This window comes from Manacus vitellinus, unplaced genomic scaffold (genome assembly GCF_001715985.3).
Source record: "Manacus vitellinus isolate BGI_N305 unplaced genomic scaffold, ASM171598v3 scaffold_13_pilon, whole genome shotgun sequence".
NCBI classification, from domain to species: domain Eukaryota; kingdom Metazoa; phylum Chordata; class Aves; order Passeriformes; family Pipridae; genus Manacus; species Manacus vitellinus.
Genome location: NW_021938999.1, coordinates 16696857 through 16707690, shown reverse-complemented (window position 1 = coordinate 16707690; position 10834 = coordinate 16696857).

The window sequence follows — 10834 nt, the reverse complement described above, 5'->3', positions numbered from 1 at the left end:
AAATGTTTTGGTTTTCAGTCTTTTGAGAATGAAAACCTCTGGTTTTGAAGGAGAGAAATAGTTAACACCCACCCCTTTTTTTAAAAAAAACCCCTATATTTTAAAACAAACAAACAAACCAACCCCTTTCAATTAGAAAACATTAGCCAAATCTAATAATGACCTTCTTTCACAAACATTGTGATAGTCTCTTTGATAAATAGTGCCAGACAGTAATCACTGTGCACTTGGGACACAGGCTCAGAGCTGATTTAAGATGATCTAGGACGACATGTGCAGCTGAGCTGCTGGGTGCCCTGTGTTGGTGCTGCCGCTCCTGTCACTGTGCTGAGTCAGAGCAAATGCTGATTCGGCTGAAAACTCACCTGCCAAAAAGAAAAAAAAAAAGGAAGATAAAAGAAGAAAAAAGAAAAGGAAGGGAGAGTGTTTAGCTGGGTGAGTGGCAGAGATAACTCAAGCGTTTAGTCTCTGGGGGGATAGAAGTGCTACAGAAGGCTTTAGGACCCACTCAAAGGCATAAGTCTGGTCTCCACTTATTTTATTTCTAGACCATAAAATTTTGGTCAGGTAGAGCTAGCCTGGATTCACACTGAAATAATGGCAAGGGGATTGTATTTCCTGATGTAGGAACAAGAAAACAAGATATATGTGTTAAAGGTGTGAAGGAACTGGATTGTTTGTCTTTGTTGTGCTCTGGCTTCAGAGACTCAAGTGCTGTCTCTTTGCTGGCTGTAAGATATGTTTTCAATAAAAGGAATAATAATTCCAGATGATGGGCTATTCCCAGCTAGAAAATTTCTTTGGCAGTCAATTTTTACTGCCAGAAAGAGAGGACAAATTACTCATCTCATTTTTCCTTGCTGATACGGGATTAACCTCTCTTACCTGTTAGTGTTTCATGGTCAAGAACATAACAGAGATAGTTTATGGTGATACATGAAGACTATTGGAAAGTACCTACAAAAAGTGATAGGAACTATATAATTTGCTGGTGACAATCCTTGGTAGCTCAATTTTCATTTAATTAGATTTTGTTCCATGTTAGGGGTGCAAATATTTTCCAGTGATAATCCACAGGAAAGTGGCTCAGGGTGTTTGGGGTTGGTTAAAAGGATATGCCCATCCTGCCGAGAAGCAGAGCATCAGGAGAAGATATTCCTGTAAACAACGTGAGACAGTCCATGAGTGTGGACAGATCCCTGACCCTCTTCTAGTTACCAGGGTAGACCCAGTCAGAAGAGCTATTTTCTGTATGATAATTACCAATGTGGGTTACTAGTGCTAATCTTATAATCCAATTTGATGAAGAAAACCTGCTTTGGGGAAAGGCTGAACTTTCCCTCTGAGGTTGGAACTGACTTGATCATGCTTAGAGGTGTTTTTGGTGTAATGAATATGGTCAGAAAATTGAATTGCATTAGATAGCCAAGCTAGAAGGAGAAGTGATGGGGAGTGCAAAACCTGAAGATGCTGTTAACATAGTTGCTGCTGGCTTGATAAAATACAGTATACATTTAGTAGCAGAGAAATCAGAGTCTAAATTGATCTTACTGTCACAGTAAACTGAAACGCAAGGGAATGGTGACTTTTAGCAGCAAACTGAAGGGTAAAGGTGATGTTGACCTCAGCTGTTGATGCTTAAAGTGTTAATTTCCCACAGCGTTTCTTGTGGTGTGTGGAATCCTTCTGGTTTTGTACTTACTCTCTGAAGTTTCTCAAAGGAAGATCTTCACACAGGCTGGTCGTGTTTTATACACACATGGGGTGGTGCTGTGTCTTTTGAGAGATGTACGTCAGAAATGGATGACTGCTGATTTTTCCCAGGCTTTTATATCCATGGCTCCCTCCTGCTGGCAGGTCAACAGTGCTGATCAAATGCTGCTTGTTTCTGGTAAGCTGCTTTTTATCTCCAGCTCTGTGGTTCCTTAAAGCAAATGAAGAAAAGGAAGATTTCCCAAGACAGTTCTTTTCTTCTCTCTTTTGTTTGGTCTTATTTAATCCAATTTTTAAAAAATTCAGACTTCTCTTGAAAGGAAAGAATGAGGGGCCCTAACCAGCCTTCTTTAAGCAGGATTCATGCTTGTATGGAGGGACTATGAGCTGATGTTCATCTCAAGGATGCTGGGGGAAGGCTGTATGGTGGAACTGGAGTGGAGAAATGATTCAGCTCATCACACTGCACCTTTCTTCACCTGCAGACCTGCAGATGAGCAGGTTGTCTCCCCTTGTGATGAATGTCAGGTGTCCTGATTAGTAGGGGAATGGCTGTCTCCCCTAGAGCTGCTCAAGTAACAGCTGAACCCAGGCCAACACTCTCCTCTTCCAGAAGACCAGACAGGGTAACTGACAATTAAAGCCTGGCTTTAATGCTGAATGTAGGAAACACCAGGACTCTGAATTTTCCTGTTTTTTAGCTGGAAGCCTGCTGTTATTTATGTTAACATCTTCACAGAGAGAGGCAGTGGATCCTGAGGCATTGCTCAAGCCTGCACCACAGCAACATGTCCTATTAGTGTCAAGACATCATTTTTTGGATGCACAGACCAGGTTTCACAAATAGTTCAACACTAAGCCCTGCACTGCTGCTGAAATAGCTGTGATCAATGATCACATTCCCATTCACTCCAGCTAAGAGGAGGCATAATGTAAAAACCAGTCAATTCCTGTATCTTTTAGTTTTGCAGTATTTTTAACAGCACTAAGAGCCAACCCTACTTAAATGTTTTGCTGGCTTCACTGAGAAGTCATTGTTTTTTAGTTCCAGGTTTTAAATAACAAAAAAAAAGGCAAAAAAAAAGCAGCTGGTTTGCAGCATTGGCCATTGGGATACTGATCTGCTAATCTCTTGCACTGCTTTGTTAAACAAGGGAAGAGATTTCCTTAAAGCCTCATCATGTGATTATGGAGGAATCACAGCTTCGATTGTAAAAGGTGGGGGAAAAGAAAAGGTGAGCTAGATCCTCAGTATTGCAGAGAAGAGTGGAAAATGTGAACTTTGAAAATCTGTAAAGTTAAATGAAGTGGAGCTAAGTTGCATAGTGTTTTAAGGTCCTGTGGCACTTAAATAGGTCGTATGAATTTGATGGGGTGGAAGCAATGATGCCTGACTCAAGGTTTTGGGAAGCTTTATGTGGCCGTTACTGAAAGTACAATTTGATTAACAAACTTTTCCATTACTTAAATTTGGCATTTACACTGTAGGCAGTCTGATGGGAAGACCTGGAATTGCCTCATTGGGCACCACACATGCTAAAAATAAAAGTAAATTATTGGGGCGATATCCTACTCTTACAGGCAGTCTCCAGCCTGCTAAACAGGACAGACCTAAAGAACTCTGGTCCTTGAGCTGTCCAGATCACTCCCACGTTTGTCAGTGTGCTCTCTGCCATGGATTTTGCCATGGAAGCTGACACAGTACGGGACACTGGAGTAGAAGCTCTGGACAAATCTACTATATTCCTGTAGTAAGGAAGTAAAGCAGAATGAAGGCAGTTTTGTCATGGCATGACTGTAACTGGGTACAGTTACTTGAACATCAACCATGTGAGAAGGGCACATAGCACCCTCATGCTTCAGGACAGCAGAAAATCAGTGTGAAGAGAAACCTTGCTCCAGTGATCCATGCATGGTCCAAGCATGGGATCCTGATGGTGTGGATGTAGCTGAGCCCAGAGCAGAACCAGCATTTCCTACCATGAAGAGGACTTACTTCACTTTTAACTGTATAAATTTAAATGTCAATTTGTAAAGACTAATTTTTATCATCCTGAAAGGTTGGTGTGATTTTTCTGCTGAATGTGCCTGTTTTCTTCCACTGACTACAGGGGGATGCTGGCTTTTGCCAGGTCGATGCTCAACTTTTAGTAATTTAAAGTAAAATAAGGACCCATCAGTGGAATCAATCTCCACTGTAACTGAGTTACATAGGCTGTTACACAATCTACAAGGTCACTTTGCAGCACTCTGTAAGCTGCAGGGGTGAGGGTGCTTTGATAAGGCTGGGACATTGCAGCGGTGCAGGTAGCTCTCTGCAATGACCTAATTACACTGGAGAAAGGACCTAAATCTTTGCCTCTGATCTGCTGAATTAAAAGGGAAATGCAGCAGGAGCACAGTCTTGGTCCATAGTTCTGGTGAGCTGTTTGTGAATAAAGAGTTTAATTGTTTTGTCTTGTAGCAGCTTCCTACCAGAGGTGCCTTATTACGCTGCAGAGTCCCTTCCTATCCAGGGAAAAATAATATCAAGCTCATGCCAGGGTAAATTTCTGTCTATTATACATGCAGGAGATATATATATATGCCTATACACACACACACTCTCTCACGTATAAGCTTACCTACAATGATCAGCTTGTAATGTACTGCAGCTGTTTGTCAAATGGGCTAGACCTTGCATTTGGATTTAATTTCCCATGGCAAAAAGGCAGGTGCACAGTTCCTGTTGGCTTCCAGTGTACGTGGTTACAGGCTGACTGCATTGCCCAGGCAGGTAAAGCAGCTATGAATGCATTTCTTTCTTCGTGTCCTAGACCGGATCATACGTGGTGGGTGCAGTCGACAGCAAGGGACAGCGGAGGGACTGTACCTGAGCAAAACTCTGATCTGTCCCTTCTCCTGCCTTTCCCCCAGTCCATGGGCTGATGAGTCACTGCTGATTGATTTGACTGATTCAGCCCTTGCAGTAACAAATTACCCTGCCCCTGGTAGAGGGATTAATGGGGCTACAGACAAAGCTCTGCCTAGTGCTGTCACCCCCAGCTCGTACCTCGCCTAGGCTTTATTTGATGCAAGAGGGAAGCTTGTAGCTCCAAGCACTATCTGGCTGCTAGAAATGCTAAAAAATTTGGATTTGTAGCTGCCTAAGAAGCTGCCTTAACCCCATGGGTAAATCTGGACTTGAGAAGAATTGAGCATTGAGCAGGGCTTTGCTAGACCCTGCTACTGGAGATCATTTTAACTGGAGTTAGCAGCATGAATACAGAAAAGAGTCCAGAAGCTGAATACAGCTTATGGCCAAGTTAAATCTAAGATATATTTTCTCTATCATTTACTTAGATCAGGCTGCCTTGGGCTGCTAGTTTCTCCTTGCTTTTATTTATTAGTTATTCTTGTGGTGAAAATGGACTCTGTGGGCTTGGAGGCAGCCCAGGAGGGCAATATTGGATGAAGCTTCCTCATAAGTATATAGGGTTACATATTTTTCTTGTCAGGCTGTGATTTAAGATATTGCTTTGTTCAATGAACAGGGTTATTTCAGACACATAAGACAATTAAGTACTCACAAAGGGCATGGTCCTATCCTGGGACAAGTGGTTGCAAGACAGGCAGAAGCTCCAGAGCTAAACCTCCCAAATATGCTTTCCCTCTGGTGTTACAGGTGTCATCAGTATCTTTTTAGTCTTTTTTTCTTTCCTTTCGAAATGGTATATTCATAAAACCATGTAACACTTCCAGTGTTGAATATCAATGAAGATTCAGCTAAAAATTGTAAAGAAAAGGTCCTATTTGCTATGAGTTGCTTTTTTTTTCTTCCTGTTTGAAAATATTCAGCCATCTGGTCAGCAAACAAATAATATGCTGCATGATATTGGCAGAAAAGCATCCACTGAAAAACAACGAATGGGAGAAGGAAACAGTTTATAGTCTTTCTGGTGGGTTTTGGTTTTACAATTTTTTTTTGCTACAGAGGAGAATCCTGAGTAAAATTCATATTTGTAGAATGCAGAACCTGACAATAATCTTTATATAAGTAAATACAGCTTTGGCAAAACCTGAAGTCAACAAAATTATTTTTGTTTGTTAGGTTCAGAGAAAGCAGCACACCTTTTCTTCATTTTCAGAATCTGTACTTTGTAATATTATATGTAAGTGTTATACATTAGTGTAATATAATAAGTAACAAAGTCCTGGCTATAAACATGTTTTCTGTCAATGTGACCATTTTGGTTCAAATTCTGCGAGTTCAAGTTCTAGTGCAAATCACTTGTGTTGACTAACCCTTGTAGCTCTTCTCTCTCTTTTTTTTGGAGGCTATATGTATTGGTGGAGGAGACTTTGTATTGGGGTACCAGTCCCTTCCACATCAAAAGTTTATTTCAGTGTTTCTCTCTCTGGCTGTACCTAAAACTCAGCCTCTGAGGAAGTCAAAGTCTGAAGGGGAAAAGCTGAGCTCAGAATTGAGCCAAACTCATCCGTCTCTATGGAGCAAGTGAAGAACACACTGGGAGGATGCAGACTCTGGTCACTAGTGACAAGGAAATGAGGGATGGGTTTTTCACATCCTGCCCTATGCAAACCAAATAGATAGTGGGTGTTTTTTCATAAGGTAACACCTCTCAAGAGAAAGGGAGATGTGGAGCAAATGCATTTGGTAGGAAATTGTAGAGGAGGTGACAGGGCAGAAAAATGATACAAGATCAGATGAGTGAGCATCACTGAGACTTCCCTCTAACAACAGCGTTTCTTTTCTAATATTTTTCTGCTGTCTGGTGTGACAAATTCTTACACCTAATGGAAACTGATAACCAACAGCAGAGGGGCAGGAGCAGAAGCTTTGTAAAATGCTTGTGCATGTGCCTGCTTTTAAGCACATGAATAATTCCTCTGAAGTTTGAAAATGAATGCCTTATTTAAGATGAAGTTGATGCTTAAATACCATGGTGGATTAAGGTCGGGAATTCTGTGTATTGAAGAGCCAATACTCTGGCATAACTGATATATATTATTGAATTTAAATCTTTTGCTTCCAGTAAGTTGAAGATTTCCTTTAGGTCCAATGTTGAAAAAATGTATTGACCTGTGTTCTTTAGGAATATTTAAATGTTAAGTCAGTCTGGTGCTCATTTCATGCTGTCTTTTGTGGGTTTTCATGGAAATACTTCTTTGATGATGTCCTTTTATATGCTTTTTAAAATGGAATTGGCGTAGTAGATTGGACAGGATGCTGCTGTAGGGCTCTGCTACTAGAGGGGAAATGCAATGAAAGGGGCCACGTTGATTCCTCAGATGATTAAATCTGGCCATAGTTCAGGTCTTCACAGGATTAAAGTTGTCAACCTCTAAAATTTTATTACCTTTATATTCCTCTACATGAACCTGCTGGGAGCACTGTGAGGGTGAGGCAGACAGTTTGGCAATAGTTAGTGAACTGAATCCTTGAAGATGTATTTTCCCCATGGATACTGTAATTGCAGAAGTTAAACCTGGTTCAGAGCAGTGGCTCAGTGAGGAAGTGGCTGTACAGAGGGAGTTGCACAAGCTCTTGGATACACTTACACATGCCCAAAAATATTAATTTTGAGCTAAATTGTTCACTCAGATTGGAGGAGCCTTGTAGATAAATATGCTGTAATATTGAAGGTTAACATTTGCTCCATCTGGCTCATTTTTCTCAAGTACAAAGATATATTTTCCTCACTGAAGTTATCAGCTCAGGTCCTCATCTGAGGTAAATTATTTTACCCCACTCAGCTGTTTTATGTCTGAGGTAGTTCTAGTTTTTTGATTCTACACATCTCAGGAGCACCCAAAGTGAGGCTTTTCCCGTGTCCTTTATTTTGAGAATATAAAAAAGGACCCAAATTTGTCATCTTGTCTTGTATCTGATGAAGAAAGGACACGAGTTTATTTGGCTTTATTTGGTGCTTAAGGAACTGCTTAAATTTGGCACAATGTTGGTGCTGGGGTTCAGAAGGAGGACGAGGAGCAGAAATAAAAGGGAAGAGGTTGTCTTGGGAGATGGAAAATTGAGTGCTCAAGGGAAACCTGGGGAAAGCTTGTACATCTGTTGAGTGGAAGCTGCCTGGGTCTGCTCACTCACCTTGAAGAAATTGGCTCATCTGCTTGCTGTCCATCTCAGATCTGGGACCTCCTGAACACAGAATCATAGAATGATTTGGTTTGGAAGGGATCTTAAAGATTATCCAGGTTCAACTCCCCCTGCCAGGAGCAGGGACACCTTTCACTGAACCAGGTTGCTCAGGGCCCCATTTAACCTGACCTTGATGGCCTTGAGTCCTTCACAAACTAAAGTTAAGCAATTTTTGCAGTGGCTTAATTAAAGCCACTTGGGATGCTGTAGGTACCTTAGGTAATTACCTTCTTGGGATTTGCTTCTAGACTGTTAGTTATACCCTGAGCTCCTTCTGTGCAGCTTTTCTTCTGAACAGTCAACACTCAGCAACATCCATATTTAAAAAAAAATAAAATAGAAGCTTCTCTTTTCATTTACGAGTCTTAAACCTCAAATAGCTGGGAATAAAACATCAAGGTTGAAAAGGAGGAGGAATGAATAAAATCCAGCATATTAAAAATTATAATTAGAACTGTGATCAACTTTGATACTGTCAGGCCTTCTCGACTGTAATAACTGAGTAGCTCTGAATAAAAAGCCTCACCATATTGGCAGTGAAACATGAATCTTGCTCTAGGAGAACATTTTGGCTTATTGCACAATGCTGGGATGTGTGAATTGGAGTATGCTGTGCTGAGATGCAGCGTGTGGGTGGCTTATCTAGTGTCCATATGCACCCGGTGTTTGCGCAAGGCGCGCGGTATAGTTGATGTTTGTGAATAATAGGCACTAATATTTACTTTGCTGAAAAGAGAAGCTGGTTTGTGTGCGTGGAAGTGACCTTGTGCAAACAGTTCTCTGCCAATCTGTCTGGAGGCTGCTCTGTTAACGTGGCAGAGGGCAGGCGAGGGGCACCCAGCCAGCTGGGCACTGTCCGTCGGGATGGCACCGCGGCCCACAGGCTGTGCGGGAGCATCCAGTGTCTTGGACCACTTTGGGGAACACAACTGCTCAAAGCTTTCCCTACCCTAGGGAACACAGATGAGTCTCATCATGAAGGTGCTTTTGGAAGACCCTTCACTTGTCCCCATGGGTGTCGCCTGCTGCTCTTGGCTAAAGTGGGATATGGAAACTCGTCACAAATGTGTCACATGGAGTCAGTGTGTCATTGTTCCCTCTGCAAGGCACTTATTTGCTTTGTGCTCACACTGGTGAATACCAAGCAACAAAACATGAGGATTTAGTGTGTTTTCTCCATTACAGTTTTATAGGTAGGAATTTATGACAGTGCGGGAGGGAAAATACTATTAAATCAAAAGTATGAGAAACTACACCTCATTTTACCTTTTTTTAATTGATATAAAGGAATGGATAGGGGATGGGTTCCTAGTAGTTAGCGAAACAACTACTTAAGCTATGCATAGGATGCTTAAATATTGATAGATAAAAAGCTGTAGCCCATTAATGCTACTTTGATGGGCCTTCATGAGATTGTGAATATTGCCATTAAACCTGACATTTTTTTCTTAAGCCTAACATGTCTATTAATGTTGGATCTTTCATTCTAGTTGACTTCAATAATTGGAGATTTAAGCCCTGAGAGCCTACTTCAGCAAGGCATTTAAGGGATTGGTCTTTTGTGGTTGAGGTAAAGATGTGCCCAGTGCTACTGTGACCCTCTTCTCCACTACAAACTTGTACATGCAGTGACCTGAAAACCTCTTTTCACAAACAAGAACAAGTGAAAAAATGTTATTTTTAAATACTTATATTGAGTATTAAAGCAAGGATTCCTCCTTTGGAAGAGAGAACCTCAGGAAAAGGGATTGTCATTGGAAGGGCTGGAAACACTGGGATCTTGTACCTCCTGAAGAAGCTGATTCTTGCAGTGTGGAAACAAAGTGATATGAGGCAGTGGGGTCAATATTTGTAGAGTAGTGCAAAATCACAACAGATAGGTAAAGTATCACTGAAAAAGTTTAGCCAAGTAGCAAGTTGTGTGTGTTTATTAAACTTAAAATATTATTATGTGTGCATTTAAATTTTTGCAATTAAAAAAACCAAAACAAAAAACCAACTCATCGTGAATAAATTTTGAACTGTAAGGTTTTCATGTCATGAATAGTACAGAACAGTTGCCATGTATAATAAAAGTCATTCTCAGTTTGACAACCTACATTTATTTGGCTGTAAATATAAGAGGAAAAATTGCAAAACCTAATGGAAATCTCGTTGCAGTTAATGGAAAAATATTCAATTTATGGAACAGGATTAAACCTATCCAAATATTACTGCTGGGTGACTAAAAGACTTGATGACTCAATAACATTAGGATAATGAAGATAAACATATGTATAAACATCCTTTACCACCATGTTCTTTTCTTCAGTTTTCTCTTTAACCTGACTGTTTTTTGCAGAAGATTTAGGAGCTCACTGAAAAATCATGATTTCCCAATCACCCTTCTCTAAAATATTTTTGAGAAGCAGTAGGGATTTGCAGGTGAATTTATTAGGTTTTGAAACTGAAGGGTTAAAAACTCGACATGTAATATCATGTTAAAATTGCCCACTTCCTGGGCTCCATTGTAACTTGCTGGTGGGAACTGTGTAGCTTTATACAGAGTGGCTCTTCAGGATAGTTTCATGTTTCATTACCTTGGTCAGCAGTGTCGTATCCCTCCTGCTCTCATAAGAAAGGGCCATGATGGCTGTGGTGAAGAAAGGAAATTTATGTCATAAAAGGAATAACTGGCATTTTTGCTTTGGTTGTGGAGTTAACTCCAGTCTGGGTAAATGACACCTAAGAACTCCCTGAGAAGAAAGGCTGGTCAACTGAGATGAAACCACAATGTTATAGGGTAATTAAGGGCTAATTGTGGGGTAGTTAAGGTGTGAAGCAAGCTTTCAAAGGAGCATTTGAAAGGGTCAACCATTTCTGCCTGTTTAGAATATAATGGTCAAGTTTTCTGTTGAATAACCCCCTAGTCTGAATTCACATGTGCAACAGCATGTATTTTTTTTTTTTTAGAATCTGAGTTGT